Source organism: Lichenostomus cassidix, chromosome 8 (genome assembly GCF_008360975.1).
Source record: "Lichenostomus cassidix isolate B80296 chromosome 8, HeHo_3.0, whole genome shotgun sequence".
NCBI classification, from domain to species: Eukaryota; Metazoa; Chordata; class Aves; order Passeriformes; family Meliphagidae; genus Lichenostomus; species Lichenostomus cassidix.
The window spans coordinates 17,967,850-17,984,451 of record NC_139489.1 but is presented as its reverse complement, the minus strand read 5'-3'; the positions used below and the strand labels follow the sequence as shown (position 1 = coordinate 17,984,451).

At 39.1% G+C, this 16,602-nt stretch overlaps 1 protein-coding gene across 1 annotated transcript in view; it reads left to right on the top strand.

The window, feature by feature from the left end:
• Positions 1 to 16,602, top strand: part of PLPPR5 (phospholipid phosphatase related 5) — a 105,067-nt gene that overhangs the window by 11,568 nt on the left and 76,897 nt on the right. The gene's annotated exons all lie outside the window — the stretch shown is intronic.

The window sequence follows — 16,602 nt, the reverse complement described above, 5'->3', positions numbered from 1 at the left end:
TTGGCTGCGGCAGGAGACGTGTGTGAGCACGTACAGGTTTGAGAGACCTGAACGGGAGTCCTGCAGGCATCAGGCTGTTCGGGATGCTCTTTGGGGAGTCTACTGCGATTATCTTGTTTCTGGAAAATACTTTTTCTGAAACAGAGTAGTAAAATGGTCCAGGGAATAGCATTCCTATACAACCAATATTCTCTTCTTGCAGGTGTACTCTTTTTGAAATCAAGACGCTAATGACAGCTCACCTCAGTCTTAGTGCCAGTCAGGGGGAGTAGTGCGACTGGGAACGAGCCAAACTGTGCTCTTCAACCCCACGTGCAATACTGAGGCATGTGATTTCTCTGATCTGTGAAGTATCTGGTGCAGTTCCTGATACAGTCTTGAAGAGAACGGAATTAACCTGAGCAATTGTTTCTATGGTGAAATGAGCTGAAATCCTATTTACGGATCAAAGCTTGCAGCCTTTTCTCAGGCAAGCTCCTGTTGGTGTCAATGAGAGGTACCCTGGATAAGGCCTGCAGGAATTCTCTGTGCAAGATAGCATTTTCATTCTTTGTAGGACATTAATGAGGTCTGCAAAAGTTGTCTTGAGCCTATAAGCTTATTCCTACATTGTGATGTTCAGATTATTTCATGTACAAGGAGAGAAGTGTGACTCAAGCAGTCGTTTATTTCCTGTCCTTCTTGTGGGGGAAAATGGGGAATTACCTGCTGTTCTTGCTCAGATGATTGCTGGTATTTTGGCTGCTATGGCAGTGGAGGTGAAGATTCTCATCAGACCTTTTTCTTTTCTAGCTGTTCTCTTTTCATTTAATCCAGAGTGGATATGCCAATGCATGCTCTGCACTGAGTAGACAAGCTTCGTGAGACGGTAAAATCAATAGCATACTTCATGCCTGCAGGCAGGTGTGGAAGGAAAATCTGTAGTCTGACTCCAAATCATTGAAAAAGACTTTTCAGAGCTGCAACACATGTTGCCATACCAACACATATTCTTGTCCTATCCCTGTTAAGAAAGATTCACAGTGCTTCTGCTAGCTTGGTAGTCAGGGCAATTGTTGGTAGCCTTGTAAGAGACTGGTCGGGGGCCTCCAGGTAGTGGTGGTAGCCAGGGTGGTTACTGGGAGCAGAGGAGGTTTGTGCCTGTCTGTCAGCACTAAATTCAGGAAATTACTCTGAGTGGTGTGGGGATGTCTGTAGTGGTTTGTACCCATCAGTATGAGTCTAGCCTTTAAATAAAAAAAGTCCTTTTTGTTAACTTTGCTGGTGAAGTATTCGAAGTAAAATGGCAAGAGTTGAGGAGCTGTAGTGAGATTTTACTCTTGCCAAATGTGTAACTATTATTGGGGAGAGTGGTTGATGACCGATACCACTTAAAGTTGCATTTGCTGTATCAGCCTTGACTGTTGTGAAATCATGGGTCTGGCTTGAAAATAATCAGCACACTCTAATAAAAATTATTCAAGAGTGTTTTTTCTGCCTGTTTCACACACAATTGCTTCATTCTGGAGAGCCAGGGGGATTAGGTACTTCTCTGGTAAAATGAACCAAGAAACTCACATTGTGATGTAACTTTAGAAACTGGAAAAATTCCTATTATAAATTATATTTTATCATTGTACTGCCTAAAAACCAGTTAAGAGTGCATTTGTGATAGGTGCAGTGAAACACAAGGTGGTAGCCAGCCTCTGTTCTACAAATTGTCACTATAAGAGAGTGTCTGGTGGGAAGGATCCAATGCAAGCTGTGTGACTGCTGGAAGAGCTGGAAGAGTTGTGCTAATTCTCCATGTTTGTCTCTGAGAGATGGAGTTAGGAGAGGGACTATATAAGAGTTAGCTGAAGTGAAGCAATTACTTTTTGTCAGTGACAGACCTTGCCACAGAAACACAGAATCTGTTGAGTTGGAAGGGACACACAAGGATAAGCAAGACCAACTCCTGGCCTTGCAAAGGACCATCTCCAGGAGTCACACCACGTGGCCAAGAGCATTGTCCAAATGCTTACTGAACTCTGTCAGGCTTGGTGCTGTGACCACTGCTATGGGACAGTCAAATGCTGAGAAGGAGGATGAGCCTTCCTGCTGGTACATGCAGTGACCCAGTCTGAGCCTTCGCCTTTAACAGACCCTTGACTAACAGTCCTTTGACTAGTTACCCTGCAGGGCTCTGAGTCCACCTGCTTCTCCACTACCATGGGTGTTCAAGACTCCCAAAAGTCTTGAGACTGTAGTATCTCTGAAAATGATGGGTCTATCTCTTGCTCATTCACTCAAATACTGCATAGCCTGTTTACTTCTTCCTATAGCTCCTTCACCTGGTGACGCAGCTCCTCACCCACAGCACATCTTCTGCAAAAGAAATGTTCATCATCCCCAGCCTCATGAAGATGCATCAGGCACTCCTGGCAACCTATGACCTGGACAGCTACACCTACTGCCAGCAGGTCTGTCTGGCTGGAAGCTCTGGCACAGCTGGCTCAGTGCCTCTTGCAGTTACATGGGATTCTAGTCAGAGGAGGGGCAAAAGGATCATCAGTGCCTGGGTCCCAGTGTGTGGCAGGTCTGTCTCACACTAGTCTAAAGGTGATACTGATGGGCAAGCATGGACCTGTCTAGGGTGCATTTCCCACCCTTCTCTCTGGGCTTGCACTTACATTCTCTCTTGAGGCTCAGCTAGAACAACCACTTTCTCAGGAATAAGTAACCAAGGTACAGCTAGGGTGCCACTTCATCATTTCAGCCTTGCTGTGCTGCCAGCAATGGATTTCCAGCTTCCAATAGGGTTAGCAATAAATTAATTAACAAATTGATAATAAATTAAACTCATTTCCCCAAGTCTAGTTACTGTTTTGCCCAAAACAATAACTGGTGAGTGATCTCTCCCTGTTCTTGTCTTGACCCATGAGCCTTTCGTTATATTTTCTGTCCCCTCTCCAGCTGAGGAGGGGGGTGATAGAGAGGCTTTGGTAGACCCCTGGTGTCCATCTAGGGGCAGTCCCCCACAATGAGTGTCTCATCCATACAATCTCCTAAAGGAAAATGTGTCAGTGGTAACTAATTCAGAAATACCTCCTGTCCATTTCAGTCATGATAACCTTACAAGAAAGTGTGGTGATGAGTGACTTATGAATGCATCTATGTGCAGGATAGTTATATGTGCAGGATCTGACAGCTTTTCTACCCACCTTCAAGCAAACTCAGAGAAGTGTCATGGAACATTTAGCATAAAGCATAAAATTGTTTATGCTTTGCTTCAGCAAAACCAATCAAGTTCATGGAAACATTTAAAGACATTTGGGAACTAAAAGATGAAATTCATAGATGTGGAGTACAGGCCCCTTCTGACTCATCTGGAATGAGTTTTTAAGAGTGATTTATTATTCTGTCAGCAATGAGAAAACTTGGCAACAAGTGTGTGCCCCTGGTGATTCCAAGCTGATTTTTTAGAGCTCAGTTTGACCCAAGACCTTGTCCCACCTAAAGAAGCATTGCTGGTGAAGCTTTGTTAGGTGAAGAAAGCACCTTTCTTTGCACTTGTCAGGCAGACAGAAGTTGCCACAATTATTAGAAAAATTATTTGAAATTGTTTTCCAGTACAATCTAGTGTATTGGCAAAATTACACTGCATAAAACGTGGCTGCAGGTCGTTGTCTGTTTCTCCAGGTGGTCTCTTCCCTCTGCAGCAAAGTCTGCCTTTACTCCCAGGCTTTAGTAAGTGCTGGACACAGGCAATAGCTGTGGTTTCACTGCTTCCATGGCAACAGAAAGCATACTGCAGAAGCAGGGACCAGTGCTGTATCACTGAATAAACCCACTTGAAAAAGCGGTATGAAATAATACGACAAAGATTTAGAGAGAGCTGCTGAGTCTCTGGCTGTGCAGATTACCTGGTCAGAGAGTGGCTCTGGGGGTTTGTAGCAAGCAGAAGTTTGGCCAGAGGATGTAGCAGCTGCATTTGCAGTTACCATTGCTTGGCAGGCTAAGGAAACCTGCTTTCTCCTGGTCACCACACAATTTCCCTGCAGAAAGGCCACTTCTGGGACTATGTGCATGGATCATGATTAATTTGTATTATATAGATAGATTCTTTTGGGGGTTGGTTTGCCCACTGAATGCAGAATATATGATGTGAACTCAGAATATTAAAACAGTAATCCTCTCTTGAGAAAGGGTGGCATATGGGAGCTGGGCTTTGCTGTGTTGCACTGACAGATGTTTTTTGTTCTGCTTTGCTTGCCATATCAGAATTTAGAAGTGCAGCAGTGTGTGTTTGTATTTGTATTTATATTCTTCTTTCCCCCTGCCCCCCACCAGTCCCTCAGGAAAATGTCTGTTTAGGAGAATTTCCTGTGTGTGTTGAATTCACATGTTATCCCATAAGTAAATCTGCCCTGAGCAAGTGAGGGGACATTGCTTGGTTTAGTCATCCATTTAAGAGTGTTCTGGTCATAAGACAGATAATTTTTTACGAATATTTTATGAACAGGTTTTCTAATCTTTGGTGCTACTACTTCAGTATAGTGTTATTTGGAGGGAAAAAAATGGTGGCTCCCAGGACAAAGCTCATGTCAGACAATATGGCAGCATCTTTTCTAGCATCTCAACAAGGTACCTTATGTATGAACTTGATAAATGCCATGAAAAGGACATTTACAGGATATAGCAAAATTGGATAGCTGAATGATATTAAGGGTGTCCCTGTAATTATTAAAATTTACATTAGCTTTCTTCAAGTGCAAGATTTTTTTTCCTTGCTTTTTCCTATTAGGAAATTTCCAAATTTTCCTCTTTGACCCATCTGTAAATCCCATGTGAGCAGCACAGAGCACTCTTGGATAGATGGCATGTGACAGCACTGGGAGATTCATAGTGGAACAAGTTCAGAACATACAAAAGAGAACCACAGTGCAGATGGGAGAGTTAAATTCTGCTTTGAAGTTGTAATTGCAACAAGCAATTGTTTCTCTGCTATGCCTAATAATCTCCTGTTGTTGTAAAGCTCTGTCTTCTAATGTCTTTTCCTTGGCTGCTAGATATAGGTCACAGCTTTAAAGCAGCAGATGACTCTGAATGATTCCTGGCTTTCCTGCTGCCTTTTACACTGTAGTGTTTGGTTTGAAAAATGAAGTTTGCATATTTCGCATGAGTCATGCTAGGATCATTTTTCAGAATCTGTGGCTTTAAATACTATTTATGAACACATCTACATAGTATTTTGCAGACATACATGCCTGTGCTTTCTGGCCTTAGGCAAGTTATGTGTTGCAAGCCATGTGGCTGCAGAAGCGTAATGCTGGACTGTGGTTTGTATGAACTGCTTCCCCTTAAGTCAGATTTAGCAACAGGCTGAGTGGTTATGTGGCTTTTTAGTGAAGCTGCCTTGTGGCTGGCTGATGTTGAATGAGGGAGAAAGAGTCTATGTTCTCTATGAATTGTGCCCAGTATGTGTTTATTTTGCTGCAGATAATGGTAGATTCTTGATTACCTGCATGCATCTGTATTTAAGATCTTAGTTACAGACATGAAGGCATGAAAATGTCAGAATGTGGAAATCTCAGCCCTTTTCAGGAATATCAGTGCCTCTTTAAAGCATCTTTGTGTAGGTATTATTAAAGCACAAATCTGGATTATTATGCAATGACCCATCACAAATAATTTGCTTGAATCTGGGCAAGTTATCACCAGTTAATTAAATAACAGCCATTTGGTGCATGAGCTCAGGCAGAGAGAGTTTGTGTGAGAAACTACAGTCATTGAACTAATTCTAGAACCCACTTGTCTAAATGGAAATGGTGAAGTCCCAGCAGAAATTCTCTTTGCCCTGAAGTATATATGAAATACTGTGTCAGAAAAGACAGGTACACTTGTCTGACATTTTTCAGACTACAATTGCCTGTTGATATTTATTAATCCATCCCTTTCTAACAACCACACATATTTGCTTCTCAACATAGTTTTGCCATATCCAAGACTCTGATGTCAAGTTTTTTCAGCTTAAATAATCACCTTCTCAAAATAGAGAAGTTTTATGAAAAATGCATGTTTCAAGTTCTGTGAGAAAGGCAAACTGCATGCATGTCTTTGAGAAGGAAATTTAGCAAGTGAATTGAAGAAACACAAGATAGCCTTACAGGAGGTAGTGGAAAAATATCTAAAGTACTAAAACTTGCATTTTTCAGTGTTCTTGGATGCTTCAAATGCAAAAGAGACAAAGATATTCTATTTTTACAATATTGAAGTCCAATATTAACTTCCATATGAGCACACCAATTAATTTGGAAGTCTGTAATCATAGTGCAGTTCGTTGTCAAGGACACAAATGAGGTGGCCTCACAAGTGAAGAAAACTCCTGTCCTACACCATTAAATATTTATTTTCACTGTTAGTAAAACTGAGGCATAAAAACCTATCCTATGTGTACATATGCACATAAATATGGGGGTTTGTGTTTATGAGGTCTTAAGGCAGTGTGACAATTGAATGAAGCCACATCAGCTAAAAATGACTGTAATTCCACAATAGCACTCAATATATATCAGGATTAACTATTTATACTGTATAGCACCAGAGAACTCTGTGACTGGACTAAGAGAAAGGAGAAAACCATTAAATGCTTATTTTATTATTTAATATTTTCCTTGAAAAAATCAGCAAGGTTAGGCAGTGGAAAAACTCGTCAGTAAATGTTGAATAAATGTAGAAAGAACACAGTGCAAGAATCAGTCTATCATCATATTAGAATAAAAGTGAATAAAAACATGATCTATGAATAATTTGAGTAGAAGTACCGGGATTGAGAAAACTAGTTGAATATTCATGGGGACAGTGTTTTTATAAAATTAGCACTTGGGCAAAAATGTAAGAAATTATATAATAATTTTATACCTTGGTTCTGTAATGTGAGACTGAAGAGCTGTCAGGTGGCTTTCAGCTCCTTTGTGATCATGCTTAGAAAGCTTTTAAAATCAACCATTGCTGAATAAATGTGGAAAAGTTTGTTAACAATGGAAATGTAGATGTGAAGAGTCAACAGGTGTTCACCATAGAAGTATCTTGCTAAAGTTCAGAGTGCAAAGCCTGAACAGAGTTATGATGGCAACTCTAATAATGAGATATCCATCATGTAAGAGGGTGATTCATCTGGTGCAGTTCTTTGTCTCTCTTGACTGGAATATCTTTAACATGTTCAAGCCCGTGTGAGTTCTCACAGTTTTAAGGATTGTAACTATTAGGAGTAACTTGCAGAAAAAAATGGAGATGCTTTCTTGTGATTTGAGTGATGCAGGCCATATTCTGCCTACAGAAGTGCCTGTGCAATAACTGCTTGAGAGTTAAATGGGTGTAATTTTCCATGATTGTACTCATTCAATAGCTTGCTTTTTTTTTAAAATCAATTACTACTAAATAATTCCTTTAAGTGAGTGGACAGCTTTAATAAATTGATATTTCTGCACATGCTTGGGACCATATGCATATTAAGATACATAATTTTCAAATTGTCAACTCTACATTTAAATTCAGTATGTCTTCTGGTACAAACCTACAAAAATCTGCAGATTTTTAAGGCAGCATTTGGGAGTAGGCAGTTATTGCTGATGGTCCCAGATTCAGAGCCCAGATATCTGTCCTGAAACAGCAAGTTATATTTTCAGAATATGCAGAAGATATAAGATGATTTTGCAACAGTTTAAGCAGAAGTGGAGACTGTGTGTATGCTTGAGCTGTGTGCAGGTCCTGGCATAGTGTGGGAGTAAATTCTTGCTTTGTGTAGCTGCTCCAGTAAACACAAACAGTAAGATGAAAAGAAATGGGGAAAAACTGGGAACTAGGCATATCTGATGACTTAATGACTGCTTCTATCTTCATGTTCTTCCATTTAGCACCTGGCTTTCCCTGGGTGGTTGCTCCTGAATTTGACACATTCTAGAAAGAAAATGGTATAAAATCTTGGGGAATTGGGGCTCAAAGTGTTGCCTAAGATAAACCAAAGTAGCTAAAATGTATCTTGACTTCATTGCCTGCAATAAAACTCTGTGGAAGCATTCAGGAACACCAACTATTATAGTGAGCACAACTCCTGCAGGCCTCTGCCTTGTAGACTGGCTGCTGGAGAATTCTTCTGCTGGCCTTATATTTCTGCAGTGTGTCCCTCAGCCTAGTGAAATACCTCCAAAGGGAGATCTGACATCTTTGTGGCTTCTGTAATATCAGTGTAAGAAATCCCCAAATGAGGGACTAAAGCTTTGTTCATATAACTGAAGAGGAACTAGTCTTTATTGTTGATTTTGTAGGTGTATAGTGGGGAGAAGCTGTGTAGCCCAAATTCATCAAAATTCAGCTGGCATTTCCAGGGAGCTCCAAACTGAGTGGAGGCTTTATGAGTTAGGTGGTGAGATCTACAAAAGGGGAGAATCTCCTTTTGAGTGCTGAGGGCGTAAATGGTTTTCATGGACAGACAAACAGCTGTCAATTAACTGTGGAGCAAGGAGCTGTGCATTGCCTGAGGCAACAGATCATTGTAGGTTAAGGGAGCCCTCAGTGATTTGCTTTGGCAAAACTGTATTGAGAAAACACAGTAACTTCATCCAAACACTTGTAACTCCATGAAAAGTAAGGCATTCTTTCTTTGAGATATTACTTCAAAATGCCTGCAGCATTTTATGTGCTAGGATTTCAAATTGATATACAGCTTAATTAGAAACCAGAAATACATTAAAATCTCTTTTCCTGTTGTGGACAAAGGGATGTCACACTGACCAATTTTCAGCAGTACCTCTGAATTGCACTGAAATATAATTATTGATAGCTTTAATCAAACTCAAATTAAAAAGCAAACTGTTGAATTTTCAAAGAAGCAAAACCTTACAAAAATGTTATTAATTCCAAATTAATTCAAATAGTGTAGCTTTATTAATCTTTTTCAGGAGTTCATTTATGTTGATTGAAGGATTTATTTGTTTGGAGTTTAAATGTCTTTGATAACAGAACATCAATATAAGTACTTATTTGGTGGAATGTAATTTTCATGTGTTTTTCATTATTATTATTATTTGCCTTCCTGCTCTGGTGGAATGCTTTCTGGATACAAATTCTAGTGATAAATAGAGAACTGTGACCGGTGACAAATTACATGTCTAAAACCAAGGAAAATAAATGAAGGAGGTATTATTTTTGTAACTGCTTAATACTTGATTTTACTGTTCTTTGAACGGGCTCATCTGTCTCTCTAATGGCAATAATTTATTTCAACTATTTTTTTTTCTGCATTTTTACTGCTTTGGTAACAGAAAAGTTTACCATTTTGATGTAAAATTCTACATTTAATTGGTAATAATTAAATGAGACAATGGGAATATTTCCTTTCATTCACATTGGAAGTTGGTTCAGGTAGACTGATCTGCTGTTAAAAGACCCTAATATAAATTTCACTATAGTAGAGGAAGTGGGGCAAGTAATCAGCAAAACTTTCTTGTTTATGTGCATGCAACTTGAATATGCAGATGAACCCTGTCACCATCTTTGGTACCAGATGAAAATTGTTTATGACTCCTGGATATCATCAGCTAGTTTATTTATAGCACAAAAGCAAAACTGAAAGCAATTAATGCCTTATCATCTTAATTAAACAGGTTAAAATGCTACATTTTAAATCTCTGTGATGTCCAGATCATTGTTAAGAGGATGGAAAGTATTAACACTTTCCCAGGAGTTGAAGTGTATCCATTCATCTGTTCATGGATTGGTGTCTGGAATAATAAATATTGGTTTGTCTCAGGATATAGATGTAAGGTTTGGAGATTTGGTGTGATGTTTCAGAAGCAGGTATCCCTGCCCATAATATGGGTTACATATTTCAGTAATTCAGTTCTTGCTACATATTTTTGTATGTTCCCATTTTATTTTATGCTCTCCAGATGCTTGTGCATCTCTTGCTCATATCTGTTTCACGTATTTTCCCCATTTTCCTTGCCACTTCACCATCCCAGTTCTATCACTCAATTTTCTACAAACCTTTTCTTTCTCTTCTTCTGCCTTAATGCCTTGTTTGCTCCCTCCTTTACAGTTTAGTTTCTTACTTTTCTTGCCTCCTCCCCATCCACCCTTCCTTATCCTTTTCTGTCATCCAGCTCTTCCAGTCTTGTATTTTAACCTTTTCACACTCTTTTTGTTTACCTTTGGCATTTCTGTTTCAAAACTCCCAGCACCTTTCTCCGTAGTGTGCTCCAAATCTTTGTTTTCCCCTCTCATTTCATTCTCCTGTGCATTGCCAGCCAACCAGCTATGATAGGGCAGTAGTTATTTGAGACAGAAAGCAGAAACCAGGTGACTGAGCCCTGAAGTGAAGAGCAATACGACACCCTTCTCTTTACTTGGGCCCATGCCCTGTGCTTACCATACCCCTTGAAATATTGCCTGTCCCCAGGTCACTGCAGTCCACGTGGCACCGTCCAGTGTTCACCGGCAGAAGTGCTGCTGAGGAGCTGTCCAAGGTATGGCCTGACGTCCCATCTCTCCTCTCCCATCCTGTCCTGTCCTGCCCTTCTATTTTCTTCTCCTTCAGCATTTTAGCACTGAGCTTCTCAAGAAAGAGGCTCAAGATGCAGCCAGGAAGCCTCTCTTTCTATCATCCTAGTAACTCCACTGCTGTCTGTGGGGACATATCTGTAATCTGTGACCAGCTAATAGAACCAGCATAGCAATCTCAGGGTGCTGGTGTCAGTAGGATGTTGCAGTGCAGGCAGCTCAAACATCACTTTCACTGAGTAAGATAAGGAACACAGTGGAAAGCAGTATCTCTTATTGCAAAGTTTGGCAGAAGAAACATGCAGTTTATGCATGGAGATGGAATTACAAACAGATCACCAGTGTCCTGCTTCCCTAATCCCTTGCCTAGTTAGATTTCTCAGATATGCAGATATGTTGGAGGGTTTTCTGTATCAAATTCATATCATCCAATTTGACTGTTTTTAAATGTTGGGAAAATGAATTTAAAATATGCTTCTCTGCATTTCTATCAATATTGGGCACTGACATCTAAGGACATTTTTCCAGACTGTTGACCCAGCCTTTCATTTAGAACATGTGTAATGGATATCTGATGTATCAAAGATGTGGTGAGAGATATTGACAGGTACAGGGGATCAACCTTCACCTCTCCTTGTTCAAAACAATTTGTTTTCATGGGCATTCTCAATTTAGGAATCTTATTTCTTGCCTAGAATATTTTCATCATCTATTTGAGGAAGTAACATCACTACACAGAGGATTAGGGAAAGTTTGTCTGTTTTTCAGTTTGCTTAATTTGTACATTTGAGAATTCCTTGTGTGTATTTAGTTTGTTCCTCCAGTGATTCAGTTTCCTGCTTGTTTATATGAATCTTTCCAGGAGTGATATTCCCAAAACCTCGGAAAACAGGATTATAAAATCACCTGCTAAAAAGCAGAAGGGTGGCATTGGCACAGAACATTAAAAAGTTGTTTCTGTTATTAACTTTTTTTTTAATCTCATTAGCTCTTTGTGCTGAAGTTTATGCCTTTGTGAAATGGAGACAATGTCCTTTGCAGTCTTAGGAGATGGTATGTGTGTTATGTAAACCATAATTAATTCAGTACTGTGAGATCCTTGGAAGAAAATCTGTTGTTGTTATTGTAAGTTACCTAAAGATGCTCAGTTGGGTACAATTTCTAAAAACACTGACTGATTCCTCTTCCCAGAGGAGCTATAGGAATACTCTACTGTCCCTAAAATTTTTAGAATCAGCTGTGCTAACAGGAGGTTCATCCTCTACTCTGTCTAATCTCTTGCAGTTGCAATGTCACTGAATGACAACACAGCAATTGTTTGCTTCTTCTGGGTCTCCAGGAGAATTTCCAAATAATTTATAAACTTTCTCTAGGAAACAGTGAACCTAAGGTTGTGACTTCCAATGGTATTTTCCACAGCTATTGTCTTTCTTAATGCAATGACATGTTTTTAATGACACAATGGGATGATTTTTCACATAGAAATTTTATAAAACAAGAAATATGGGTTGTTCTTATTAGCGTTGTTCTATTAATTATGTCACAGATTTTCTCTTCAAATGTAACACATAAGATTATTGCATGTATCTTATAATTTATCATCTTTTACTGCACTTAAATTCTCAAGTACTTTTTTCCTCAATATATTCTGAGCATCTAAGGAGTCTTTTAAAATGTAAAATGGGAAAGGTGAGAAATAAGGGCTGGCAAAGCATGCTGAGATTTTTTTTTTATATGCATCAGCTATTTTGCCAATTTGTTCCTGTTATGAAAATATGGTGAACCAGTAGTGTTAGCAGTGTAATGATCAAATGTCTTGGATATCAGGTTTGAGTAAGATCAGCTTTTTTATTTTGGAAAACTGTTGCATATGGGAGAAATGGAATCTGATTCTTAGATGGTGGTATAAAAAAAAATTATAGACACTTGTGATTTATAAAAACTATATATAAAACATACCTCTGGCATGTAAAAAGAGAGTTTTTCCAGGTTATGTGTAATATTCCTCTGTGGGTTTTTACTTCAGGAATTGCATGGACTCTAGGGATAGGAGGAAGGACAATCCCCACGTGGCTCTGTAGATGCAAGTTGCATTGATTTAAAGGTCATCCCTGCTACCACAAGATCTACAGTGAATCCATAATAAAAAAGAGAAGAGAGAGCATTTTTCGGAGTTATTTGCTGTTAGTTAATCCACCCCAAGAGAGAAGATTTTCAATAAGATATAGAGCAGAGAGGTGCAGATGACACTTGATATAATGGGACATGCATTAATATTGCATTAAATGCAAAAGTGAAAAGGAAGTATAGATAGCTGTTCCTCACCCTTGACCTTTTCCACCTCCTTAGCCTACTCAACTTCCTAGCAGTGAAACTACTTTAAGTGCTATTTTTATCTGCAATGGATTTTACAGTAATCAGCATGGCAGGACATCATTTCCCTCAAGAGTTTCTCTGTAAAAGCTGTTGAAAACTAGCAGCAATCATTTGCTCTCACTTCCAGTCCTGAGTATTTAACCTTGAATGGAAGAATCCTGCTGGGTTCTTTGCTCTGATGAATCCTCACCTGCAACTAAATGCTGCAGATGGCATTAGGTACTCATACCTGATAATATCAAGGCCTTCAAATGATATCAACTTGCCCCCTGTGCTGTGCTGTTTGCCTTCTGCTGGTTTGTGAGAGAGTTGTTGAGGAAAATTGGGCCCAAGAAACTTGTTCTGTACAAGTGCAGCCAGGGTGTGTGTGGAAATGTTGGTTACTGCTCAGCTGTCCCCTCCAGGAGTCTGGCTTGTCTTGGCTCCTGATCAGTCCTGCTCAACTGGGTTCCAGTTTCTGTGGCTAAAAGACTTTGGGAGGGCAAGAATGAAGCTCATGTACTGCTGTGTTCTGGCCTTGCTCCCTTGACCACTTGCATGAAGGTGCCTTTATTGAGATGGTAGAGGTTTCACTGGGATGCCTAAGGGAAACGTTTACCTCTTCAGTTATTGATTCTGCTCCCAAAATTTTCAGGCAGTTATGCTTTATTCAGTGCCTGGAGCACTAATAGTGGTTATTAAAACAGCCTCAATCCCTTCAAACTGTGGTGCTTAGTAAATGATTTGCTGAGCAAGAACAAATAAACAAAAATGGGTGTTTGGTTCCTTCATGTTTTCTGAGGCGATGGAAAGAAATGAAGGAGATAGTTTCGTGACTATAGTTAATGGAGTGTATCCAATATTTCAATACATGTGATCCACCATGTAAAACCTGAGTATTTTAACATAATCACTTTTTAGATTAGTATTGCATTACACTTAAAAGGAAAAAATCTGTGCCAAATTGAAGGTAGTGACTTCAGTCAAACTGTATTTTAAAGTATTTAATGAGGAACTGCACTCCTTTGTCTTTCTAAAGAAACATCTTACTGAAATGAATCCATGGCCCCTTTTTAGGCTGAAAAAAGGGTAAATGGGAGAAAAAAAGTTAAATCATACATCCATAAAGCTCACATTTATTTGTTATATGTGCAGTGAAGTTGTCTAGAATTGCCTGAGATTTTTTAAAGACATCTTTTGAATGTTCCTTTCTGAAATTTGGATTCAGCTTTCAAAGCATCAAACGTTGCTATAATTGTATTGATGTTTCCCACTCCACTGGTATTGCTTACATTATTTCAGTACCATATAATGTTGCATCATTACTATAAAACGTATCTTTGTAAGCAGAAAGAGAAAGAAAGACTCAAGAAGGCATACCCAGGAGAAAATGATTCTGTCTCTCTGCTTGAATGAAGGGAAATGTCATCACAGATCAGACTACACATGCATAATGTATGTATTTTTTCCTCCCATTTTCTCTCAATCAAGTCTGATTATGAGGGGAAACTAAAAAAATAATGGACAACTGGAAATTGTTTGACTATCTTGGTTTAGAATGCTTTGAGTATTATTAAATAAATTAGTTATGCCATCAGGGGGAGAACAGCTGCATTCTGAACCAGAAAATAGCCTGATTCTGCCTTCATTTTTATTTTAAGCCAGTGAAAATAGCATATGACTGAAGTCAATGCATCTAATGAATCTTTCAAATTATCTTCCTGGTAGGAACTACTCAAAACATAGCCACCTTGTGTGCAAAAACCACTAGAACCAAACATTGCTTCCTGGTGTTTCAGAGCAGCTTCTTTCATTTCCAGTAGGATTTGGGAACATAGTCTAGTGCTTTGTTTTTCTGTCTCTTCAGACTATACATTACAAAAAGAAAAGGTTAGCAGTTCAGCGAATTTTTAGAGCTCCATTGAGTAAAGGAGCTGACTTCATATAGTGGTAATACAGAAGACCATTTGGAACACTTTATAAGAACAAAACACTCATTCCCTTACAATGTGTGTTTTAGACATTTATTGTATAATTTAGGTCATATTAATTTTAAAATTTGAAATAGACAAAGGACCCTATAAGGTCATATTTCTCTGAATGTCCTGTGTGCTTGCCCCAAACATGAGATCTGGGAAAACTGGGACGTTGCTCTGAAGATGCTGCATCAAAGGGAATATTTACTTTGAAATATATAAAGTTGTCTTCATCTTCCTCTGTCAGGGTTTTCTCCCTCCTGCTTGAAAAGGCAAGACTACTTTGGCACCCATAATGCAAAGTTCTTGGGGATATGTGCTGTAATAACTGGAGAATAACTGCATTTTATCATTCATATAAAGTCTATTAATGGTGGAAAGAAAACCAGTTATTATGGAGTGTTTGACAGTCAATTGTTATTGTTTTAATGCTATCAGCCCAGCAATGCAGTGACCTGTGTTTAATGAAAACAGCTGTGTAAGGAAAAAAGGACTCCTGGTAAAGCTGCGTTAAACATCTTTCAGAGAAGAAAGGAGGGGTAATTTTGCTAGATCCTCAGTGAGATGGGTACTGCAAATTTCTTGGATGTCTCATGAGGACTGTTCTGTTCTCGCATTCTTTGTCCAACACTACTTTCACCTAGTGCTGTACTCTTCCATGTCACATTGAGGCCACAGATATCTGGGCCAGATATCCGAGCACAGGTTAATTCTGCCCAAATTTAGTTACACAGAGCCCAAGTTTTCCATATAGTCAATGGAAAGAGTGGGTGTGTTCTGTGAGACAGAGGCACCTCCAGAAATCAATTCAGGTTTTAGGAAGACCAAATGTACCCGCTGAGTTCTGTTGACTTTTGTAGTCAACAAGTTATAGTTGGAAGCTCTTAGCTCAGGTACTTCAGTTAAATAACTAAATTTGGACAAACCCAGACCTTGGTATGTATTTTATCCCCCAGGTCATGCCAGGGAAAATCTGCCTCTTAGAGTGTCAGGATTAATTTGAAAAGAATGCATCCCACATATATAACATTGAACTAAGATCCACTGAGAGTTGCAGTCTTTAGAATGTATCTTCAATTAATGTCATGTCAAATTATGTTTGTGGTGGAAACACACACATATGACATTTCATAGGGAATATGAAATCACAAGCTCACATTTCACAGAGTAGAGTCCTCCTTGTTACTGCAGCTTGTGTTTGTGTGAAGGTTTATCTGCACTGCAATTGTGAAAGCACACCAAGCAGCACTGATTTCATGGCTCTACCTCACTGTGATAACTGCTACACTCAGCTCTGTGCAGAGTCCTTCTTCCTTGGTCCAAAATGGAGACTTTTGTTGCCCAAAGACTTTGCAGGGACAAAAGATGTGATAAATCTGTGGGACTTAAACTTCTTGTCCTTTCTTGGTAAGAGCCAGTGATTTTAACTGTGTTCTAACATTAAACTCCCAGATATGAACTGCATTGTATGATGCAGTTTTAATGCAGAGCTACATTTGCTCTGAAACAACTAATAAACCCTTACATTTCTTTCTCTGTAATAGGATAATGGACCACTTGAAAATTACTGACTTGGTCCTGATAGTTTTCTTTTAAAAAGAAGAAAAATTTGACTCCCATTACCACAGAAACAAAGCTAACCAAACAGGAAAATTCACATGATATAGCACTGTGTGTTTTTAGCACCTCTCATCGTTAGCTCTAAAATGAACTCTAAAATGCTAATTTTCTATTTCAAATTGCTTGTATA